The sequence below is a fragment of the Fukomys damarensis genome, unplaced genomic scaffold, assembly GCF_012274545.1.
Source record: "Fukomys damarensis isolate Sample0158 unplaced genomic scaffold, DMR_v1.0_HiC HiC_scaffold_22, whole genome shotgun sequence".
Classification (NCBI taxonomy): Eukaryota; Metazoa; Chordata; class Mammalia; order Rodentia; family Bathyergidae; genus Fukomys; species Fukomys damarensis.
Window position 1 is genome coordinate 22,830,101 of NW_022900934.1, and position 10,325 is coordinate 22,840,425.

The following is a 10,325-nucleotide window of genomic DNA, read 5'->3' on the forward strand; positions in this document are numbered from 1 at the left end:
GGTCCTTTTTTTTTTTTTTCTCTTTGTCATAACATGCTTAGTTGTTTCTTTGTTTTTGTCTTTTTTTTTTTTTTTTTTTTTTTTTTTTTTTTTTTTTTTTTTTTTTGCCATTTTTGTTTCCCTGGTAGTGGGAGACTGAGCCCAGGTCCTCACACATACTAGGCAAGCATTCTACCATGAAACTACATCTCCAGCCCTTTTTACATGGACGAGCATCCAACTTCGGATTCCCTTGCTCTAGCTGGGATTATAGGTATGGGCCACTGCACAGGACTCATTTTTAAGTGTGACAATTCAGGGGCATTAATTACATTCGCAATATATTGTACAATAGCCACTATTTACTTCCAAAAACTTTCATCATTCCAAACAGAAACTTTGTATTCATTAAGCAAGTATGCTGGCCAAACTTATATCTGTTGACTGATTTACATATTTATTTCTCTTCCTCCTCTAGAATATAAACTCCAGAATCACCTGTTTCAGTTGCTAGTATCTCCAGGGTTTAACACAGTTCTTAACAAATAGAAACAAAGTTAACATTTAGCTGGCTTGGTGGCTTGTGCCTGTATACTAGCTCCTTAGGAGGCCGAGGGAGGAGAATGACTTCAGCCCAGGAGCTTGAGACCAGCCTGGGCAACATAGCAAAACCCAGTCTCGGCCGGGCATGGTGGCTCACGCCTGTAATCCCTGCATTCAGGAGGCTGAGGCAGGAGGATCACTATGAGTTCGAGACCAGCCTGGACTACATAGTGAGTTCCAGGTCAGTCTCAACTACATAGTGAGACCCTGTCTCAAAAAACAAAACAAAACAAAACAAAAAAACAAAACCCCAAAACCCAATCACAAAATAAACCAACAAAACAGTCCACAATATTAACATTTATAGTTTGTTACTGCCAGACATTGATCTAAGTACTTTGCATCCATGAATTCATTTAATTTTCATAATAACCTATCATAGGTATTCTTATTTCCATTTTATATAAGAAAATATTGAAGCAGAGAAGTTAAGTAATCTGCTCAAGATCACACAGTTAGTAAATGAAAATGTTAAGAGTTTCTCTGGCAGCCTCTGTGGCTACCAGCCAGCCAGCCTCTCCTGATGATTTATCAGACCTTCAGCAGCTGATTTTTCCATCCAAAATTCCTGATATTATGCTCTTTATTTAACTGATGAGCACAACCAAGCTCAAGGAGGCAAACTGATTTGCACAAGGTCACAAGGCTGTGCCAGATCCCTCTGGCTCAGAAGTCCTTCCCACTTTATGATATTTCAGCAACTTCAGGGGGGCAGTGAAGCTGACCAAGGAAAGACTACTTGAGATTGAAAAGCAAATCCACTAGGAAGAGCCTTGCTCAGAATCAGGACCACTGCTTTCTGTTTCCATGCTGCCACTTCCTACCTGACAGGCCTTGGGCAAATCACTTCCTCTTTCTGAGTATCACTTTCTTCATTTGCCAGAAAGGATGAGAGTCCCTGTCCTCCACATCAGCGTAATGTCATGGCAATAAAGCATACTGCAGAGAGTGAAAAGACTTTAAGATCAAAAAGTTAAAGTCCTCCCAAATACAGAGGAGGGAATGCTATTTGAGAAGCAGGTCTTTGCACATACACTTAGCAGAGGGACTATATGAGGGCACACAAACCACATGTGTTGCCAGGGATTTAGCTCACTGGTTCCGGTGCCTGCCTCCCAAGCACAAGGGCCTGAGTTTGGTCCTCAGTACCAAACCAAACCAAACAAAAAAACACCATGTGTTATGGCTGTGAACATCTCCCTACACGTGAGGCTGTCTCTTCTTGGGCAATGACAACTCTGAAGACTTTTGCCCAGGTATTATTGGGTAACAGTGAAAGGAGCATTAGGAATGAGGAGAGAGATAGAGGGAAGAAGATGGGAGAGGGAGAAAAAAAGACTAGGCAGAGTGCAGGAAGCACCACAACACCAAGAAAATTCCAGGGAGAAGAAAACAAAACTTTTGTTTGGATGTTTCCAATAATCAGTTACAACTCTTCTCTGTTTTTCAGGGGACCAGGGGCTCATCTCTCCCAGTCTCCTGCAACGATACCGCCTGGTCTGGGACTCCACTTGCATCCCCATCTATGCCCTGCTTGAAGAAGAGGGAGGCCGACCCACTGAACTGTCTGGTGAGCCCCTTGAGTCCCTTGCCTGCTTCTGGTTGGGTACAGCCAACAGAAGGCACTGGCAGGACAGCAGAAGGCGGAAAGAGAGGTGTGCTGAGTGTGCCTTCCCCGGCTTCCCTCCCTGTGAGTCTAACCGTGGCTGAGCCCCTCCTTGACAACTCCTTCCCTTCTCCAGCATTCATGGTGCTCAGGTAATGATGAACCCTCCGCCCTCTCATTCAGGCCGAGTGGTGACAATGGCTCCGCTCTGTCATTGCTACTTGCGGGTGTCTCAGTATCTCTGCAAGTTCCCTTGACCCTGCTCACACCAGCGTTAACATCTCCCCAGCTGAAGCCTCTGAGTAGAATTCTGTTTTCTGCCAGCATCTGACTGATACACCACCTGGTACTAAGTGTGTATATGAATCAAGGGGGAGGAGACCCTGGAGAAGGCTGCATGGCCTAAGTGGTTTAGGATGACAGAGGGAAAATAGACCTTCAGCAAGTCCTTTAACCTCCCCGTGCCTCCGTTTCTTCATTTGTAAAATCTTTAAGATAACTTTGCACACCTGACAATTGTCCTGTGAAAATGGAATTAGATGGTATCTGTAAAGAGCTTAATACATACCAAGCCACAGAGTTAGTGCTCTAGAGATATTAGCCTCATCTTCAGTCTTAAATCCAAAGATTAACACATTAACAATCACATTCCCTCAAGAAAGAAATATAAGATTTGTTTTCTTTTCATTTTCCAATTTCTCTACAATGAACACGTATTACTTTAGGAATCAGAAAAGAGAAAAGAAATAAAAGAAAAAATATAGATTGCACCTGCACCTACTAAGGCTTATTCTTTCTCTCAGTCACTGGAGACGATGTTGCTCCCCACAGGGATTTTGCCAGCACAGAACATTCCCTTCCTCCCGTGATGCTCAGGAGGGAAATGAATGGAACGACTGGAGGGTGCAGCCTGTGCGCATCCCAGCCAGACCCACAGGATCTAAAAGGCACTGAGCCTGCAGTCACCCTACTGAAAGGTGCTCAGGTCCAGAGGTGGCTCTAAGAAGATGGCAATTTGCCAGAGGCCCGCGGTACCCATGCGCACTGCATTAAATAAAACCTAGCAACGTGAAGAGGCTGCCACCCATCAGCACTGGCTTCCTGCCCAAAAGTTTCACAGACTACCTTGAAGCCACAGAATGATGTGCAATTGTGGGCTGCGGACCAGGTGACAGCCCACATCTGCGGAGGAACAACATCAAGAAGGAGAGAGGCCTCCCACTTGGACCATGCTGATGACGGCACAGGAGGCAGCAAAGGCTCCCTTTGGGCAGGGCCCCCTCAGAGCTGGACAGTGTGCTGACAGCCTTTCAGGCTTTATCTCATTTGAGCTGTGCAGGGCCAGGAAGAATAGGGGGGCTATTCTGAGCTGGTCAATGTCACCCTGCTGGTCAGCTTGAATATAGCCAGGACTGGGGCCCACATCTGCTGGCTCACAGCTCAGTGCTCTTCCCCCTCAATCCTCCTATATCCCACAACCTCCAACTTGGTATAAACCCTGTAACCAACGCTACCGTTGCTCTGGATGTAGAAATCATAACAGCAGTATCAATCCCTCCCACACGCAGGGCGCTTTACAATGTAAGGATCCTTTATAATCATCATTTTGCTTGGACCTGACCAATCAGATGGTGTTAAGAGGGCGGAAGGAACTGTGGTTATGAAAACGGGCTGAAATCCTGACTTTGCAGGCTTGGTGACCTTGGGTAGACCATTTAACCTCTCTGAGAGGCAGTGTGAGCAGGTAAAATGAGAATAATACTTCCTATTCCTCAAAGGCAGTTAGAACAACACAAGCTAATGCACTCAAAGCTCACTAACGGCACAATATTTGACACAGAGCAGATTCTCGGCAGGGGGTTGGGGGGGTAAAGATGACTTTAATCAGTAAGGTATCACTACCATGCAGATACACAAACAGGGGTTAAAGAATATACAGGACTTGTCCAAGGACACACAGAAAATAAACAACAACAAGATTCAAGTGCCAGCTTACAGTGTCTTAAAAGAATTTGAAAATTCCACAGGTGAGCTTATCCGTACTAAATAAGTGAAAGAAGTCTGTCTCCCTGGGACATCCCCGTCCTTTGAGAGTGACAGGAACAGAGCCTCCTCCAAGGAGCCCAGCTCTCTGCTAGAAAGGGAAAAGAAGGGACAGGAGGAAAAAGCAGCAAATCTTCAAGGGCAGCTCCCATGGTCTCACAGTTTCTGAGTCTCTCACTTGACTTCATTAACTGTTTAAATGCTATCAGAGTTCACTGTCAGTGGAATTGAGAGGACAGCAAAACTGGAATGTTAAATGTTTATCACCAGGATGCTGCCCAATTACTAGGATTTATTCGTTAAAAATTAATTATAAAAATATTACACACCAATTGTGATTTTTTTTTCTTTTGTAATGCTGGGATCAAACCCAAACACTTGCACATACCAGGCAGACACTACCACTGAGCTACAACTCCAGCCATGAATATTTTTGAGACAGATTTTATGCGCTGATGTGAAAAGATATCAATACATAATTAAATGAAAATGGAAGTTGTAAAACAATACTGCAATTCATGATTCCATTGTGGTTTGCATGTTATGTAGGTATAGAAAATATCCTGAAAGGATGCACGCTGTCATTGGCTTCATCTGGAGAGCAAGGTTTTGGTGAAGGAACTAAGGGGGAAAATAGACTTCTGAATTATTAGGATTTTTCACAAATTAATTTTGCAATTAAAACTAAAACAAAAGTATAACATTAGGAAAAGATTTACTTGGCAAAATCTTCCCATGGCAGTTGCTTAAATTAACTCCATTTCTACATATTTTCTTCCAGTCAGTATCTATATGGTTAGATCTAATTTTATACCACTATAATCTGAATGCTCATAATTTAATGGGTTTTTCCTATTTAACATTAATTGTATCAGAAATATGTTAACACTATGATATTATCAGCATCACAGCTAAGGTTCATAGGTACTTTACTATGTGCTAGGTACCAAACTAGAGTTTTAGGCACTTTAACTCATATAGTTTTTTACGGTGATTCCAAAAACAAGTACATGCACTAACCATATAACAGACAGGGAAACTGAGGCTTGGAGAGATGAATTCATTTGCCAAGGCCTTGTGGCCACTAAGGACAGAAACAAGATTTAAGCCCTGATCTGTGTGAGGCCCAACCTCTCAATGGGGAACCTCTGTACCCTATTCTCCTCACTGATACACACGGTCCCTGACCTAGGATGGTTTGACTTCCAATTTTTTTTAACTTTACAATGATACAAAAGTGATACATGTTTAGTAGAAACCAGACTTCAAGTTTTGAGTTGGGCTAGCCGTATCCCACAGGGTACTCTCCTGGGATGCTCTGCTCAGCAATAGCGAGCTGCAGCTGTAGGTCAGTCACATAGCATAGTGCACTGTGTTGCTTGGCCAGAATATTCAGTAAGGCTGGTATTCAATACATTTTTTACTTCAAATGTTTTCAAATAATGATGGGTTTATGAAGACAGACCCCTACTGTAATTGAAATGCATCAATATCGAGTAGGGAGTGAGAAGAATGTGGCAGGTGTTGGGTCTTACAACTTGTATGACCTTGAACAAGTCGTTTCCCCTCTGGTCAGCTCCCTTAATCATTTTTCCACTGGGGGAGCATTTGCTGCTCAATGAGCAACACACTGGTAGTAGAACAATGAACAGAACATAAACCTTGCTCTCGATGTTGTTAGAGGCTAGTCTCAACTTCTTTACAGAAGGGAAGTATCTAAACCAGCCCCTCCTCTGTCACCAGACAGTCATAAGCATGAAAAGAAATAAAGGATGCAAAGGAACTCTGCCAGTACACAGCTCCCTATCTGCAACAGGGATTTCTGTGGCTGTTCACCACTGCATGTTATTTTATCCAGTTGATGTTCCAAAATGTTCTCAATCATCTTCCTATTGTCGGACATTTAGTGCCAATTTGCTGCTATTATATAGAAGCTCTCTGATGGAGATTTATCCAAGAAAATAATCCAAAGGGAGAAAAAAAGAGCCAGATGTTCAAAGAAGATGCTGCCCAACCTTCCAAATGACTGAAAGGAGACCAGTCCTCTGCACACTCACTAAGCCTCAACTGAATTCCCCACCCCCACAGTCTTCCCCACTCCAAGCTGCCCCTCCCTCAACCTGGCAAGCCACCCATCACTCAAGGGACATCTTCTTGCCTTCCTAGTCCTCTAAGTCCCCAATTGAAGCTTCCCTGCAATGTCATAGTCCACCCTGTCCTTATAGGTCATACAGCTGCCAAAGGGACCTTCCCAAAATAGTCCTTCATGCTCCTCTGTAGACCAAAATTTTCCAAAGATCCTTGGAGCCTCTGCCTGACATAGGGGAGAGGAGCAATGCTCCCCAAGTTCCCACTGCGCCAGGTGCTTTACGTAACATGCACAATGTGGCCTCTGTGATACTGGGTATTTACACACATTTTACAGATGAAGAAACTGAGGCTTAGAGTAACTAAGTGATGTGCCCAAAGCCACATGGCTAGTACTCAGCAAAGCGGCAACTAGAGCCTGGCTCTGGCAGAATTTAGTGTCATGGAAGACTCAAACATGGGTTGACTTTCTGAGTCATTTCCCAGTTTCCCCCACTTTTCTTCTGCAGTGTCTGTCCCATGCACACCACCCACCCACCCTTCTTCAAGGGCACCAATTTTTCTTTCCCTCTGACCTAAGCCTATTGGCCCCCGTCTTCCCAAAGCTTTCCCTGGGCACCAAAACAGGAGCCCAATACTGAGCAAGTATGGCAGTGTATTCTTACTCTTGTAAAGTCATGTCTACGTCTCTCCTATCAGAATGTGAGGCCTCTGGGGCAAGACACATCTGACAGGGTAACTGTTTCAAACTTAACAAGACCAAGAACGGCCTCTGAGAAAGTAGCTGCCTGGCATGGCCATCAGGGATGTGGCTCTGAACCACACTGCCTCCCCACGACCTATGTAACCTTTAGCAACTGCCTTTCCCTCCCTAAACCTCTGTCTTTTCAATTTGTAAAATGGGAAGAATAGCTGCCTCACAGGGTTTTGTACAAGTTATTATACCTATAATAGGATGTGTAGTGAGTGCTCGGTAAACATCAGCTGGCTGGGTATAGTGGCACATGCTTATAATCCCAGCATTTGGGAGGCTGAGGCAGGAGGATCGCCATGAATTCAAGGCCAGCCTGGACTACAGAGTGCGTTCAAAGTCAGCCTGAACTACATGGTGAGACGCTGTCTAAAAAAAGAAAACTAAATAAATAAATAAATATTCGGTGTTACCGTTCTTATCCACAGCCTCTCACCCATGAAGGAAGCAGTGCCAGCCGGCTCCCACCCTCACTGTCCACTCAAGTTCAGGCCCTGCCAACAGGGCCTCTTCCTCATAGTCCCCACTTCACAGTCCCAACATTCCTATCCATACAGTTTATGGTCAATAGAGCCCTACCTAATGTGGCAGGCAGCAAGTAGCAAAGCCAGTCAATCTCCCCTGATAGCCAATGGGAACAGGCGGCAGTCTGAAGCTTCCCCACTTCTAGAGATCCTGGAGGAAGCAGAGAGCCAAGGTCAACCCCTCTCTGAGGGCCCCAAGCCAGTGCCTCTTTGTCCCTTACCCTTCAGGACCTCAGCAGTATTCAAGCCACAGAGCCACCCTTGCCTCGATAGACCAAACACATAGACCTCTCTACCTGAACCACCTCCAGTCAACCAATCAGCCAGCTCTGCTAGACACCAAGCTGGTACTCTCAGACCACTGCCCCGAGTGTAATGTTGTGGCAGAGGCTCTGGACTCACACAGTCCTACACATTCCATCTGGGTAGCCTCATAATCTCTTTGGGCCACAGCTTCTCATCTATAAAAAGTGAATAACCTGCCTGATAGGACTGCCGTAAGAGGATGTAAGGCACTTATCGCAGTGCATGGTATACAGTAAGTATTCAGTAAATGCCATTACTCTGAGTAACCATTGTTATCACTCCAGGTAATTACCATTCCCTTTTAATAAACGGGGCGGAGAAGCCAGGCTGGAACTCTTAGAGTCAAGAGACCCTCTACGCCGCCCCACCACATCTCTGGGCGGCCACCACCCTCTCAGTTCAGAATACTCCAAAAGGGTCCTGGGTCACAGGCTGACCTTTCACTTAGCTCTGGCCCATCACCTGGAAGGCATCCCTGTCCTCTTGCTCACCTCACTGGGGAAGGGCAATGTTAGGCCCCTCCCAAGGGGTAGCCTCAGACTCCAGGCTCACAGACCTGCCCCTGGCAGAGTCCTTTGTATGGCTACACAGCAGCAGGGAAGCAGGCATTTGGGCTGGGAGAAGCCCAGACCAAGAGGTAGAAAATCCAGGATATCAGTGCTGGCACTTGGCTTCTATGTGACCTTGGAGTCTAGCAGTCACTCTTGCTCTCTAGGCCTCCATCTGTCTACCTTGCAACATTTAGTCCGCATTAGAACTAAAAGACCCAGCATTGTTCTCATGTGGGGTTCTACGGAAAGAACCCTTAAGACACACACAAAGCTCAGCCTAGGGAACGGCCACATGGCCCAGGATCTGCAACAATGCCCCACCCCCATACAATCTCTTCCAGGACCCCCTGGAGGGGCCTCTCCCTGAGCCTCCAGGGACTGACTACTCTACATACCACAAGTACTATGCCCAGGTCGCTGGGTAGGCATGACCTCAGGCTGGCCAGCAGAAGCCAGCTCCATGCCTGCATGGGACTGTCAGGGCCTGGCTGGGCCACAATGGCTCCAAGAGAAGGCTGGCACAGGCTGCCTCTGCTGTAGGATCCATCTGGAGGCATGGGTGGGTAGCAGGCACACAGCACACAGCGCCTCCATTTTCCATACCCTTTCCTGGGACAGGAGCTTCTGAAGGCACGGTCCCATTCCTGGTTCTCAACCTGGCCAAACTGACACAGATTCTGGAAGACTTCTACTGCCAGTACTGCCAGGTGATGGACAGACGCACACACACACACACACACGCGCACACACACACACACACTTCTGGAAGACTTCTACTGCCAGTACTGCCAGGTGATGGACAGACGCACACACACACACACACACACACACACACACACACACACACACACACACACAGATGGAGCAGCTGGACCTCGCACCATCCCAGGGAGGTCCAAATCCCAGCCCTTTGCAGTCCCACCTTAGGGTGCAGAGGTGGTGATGTGCGGCTCCAGCAGTGACAGTGGGAACACATGGTGGTGCTCTCTCGCCCACCAAATGCATCTCAGAGCTCTGAGGAAAAGCAAGAACCATGGCTGGGAGCAGAGCAAGAGCCCAAAATCCCCAGAACTCCTTTCTAGTCCTTGTCTAACCCTTTAAAGTCTCCCTGGAATAATATGGTTCATCTAGCTCGGCCAGTCAGTGGCCTCAGTACCTAATAAATACTCTGGTGCCCATAGCCACCTGGCCCCAGTGCCTGCCAAGACTCCGGCAGATTCTTGGGGACCCTAGGCCTCCCCAACGGTGAAGGTTCCAGACACAACTGGGGCACATAAATCTTTTCCCTGTAATCAGTGGGGATAGCCACTGGACAGGACACCAGGCAAAGCCACAGAGACTAGGGTAAGGTCCATGCCCCCACCTCTGGGAGACCTGGAAAGGAAGTGGTATGGAAAGCAAGTGAACAGTGGGGAAGGGTATGTAACTAGAGGGGACGGGGAGGCTGAGGGGAGGGTAAGAGCTGCCCAGCATCCAACTCCCAGCCAAGATAGCCCGTGGAGGAGAAATCACAGAGCCCCTGGGCTCAGAGAAGTAGCAGCAGCGGCCTCTAGAACGGAGTGGGCCAGCCGCAGCCGGAACCCAGCACCCAGCAACCGCGGTTTTCCAGCAGGCACCAGCCCACCCCTCTTCTCCGGGCCTAGGGGAGGCTGCTGGGTGGGGGGGACCTCCCTCACACCGAGGGCAAACTCAGTTCCCGGTCTCATAGCCCATTCCTCCCTGGGGCTGGAGGCTGGGCCTGGATGTCGCACGCCCTGGCCCCTGGTGCCACCTGATCCCCACTCCCATGTGCCTACCTGCGCCTGGGGGTCCCCATCTTGGGCAGCTGGGTGAGGGGCTGCCCCCTGGGCTGCTCCCTACTCTGCCGGCAGGCC

The 10,325-nt window shown here is 47.4% G+C and overlaps 1 protein-coding gene across 26 annotated transcripts in view; it reads right to left on the minus strand.

Moving 5' to 3' along the window:
- Positions 1–10,325, minus strand: part of Epb41l1 (erythrocyte membrane protein band 4.1 like 1) — a 129,757-nt gene that overhangs the window by 58,599 nt on the left and 60,833 nt on the right. For 21 of the 26 annotated variants that reach the window (XM_010639995.2, XM_010639991.2, XM_033767005.1 and 18 more), the window contains exon 1: positions 10,248–10,319. The exons of 4 other annotated variants lie outside the window; for them this stretch is intronic. The gene's annotated coding sequence lies outside the window, so the exon portion shown is untranslated. Of the gene's footprint in view, positions 1–10,247 lie in introns of all 26 variants that reach the window. One more of the 26 variants, XM_019209925.2, reaches the window with a different exon arrangement.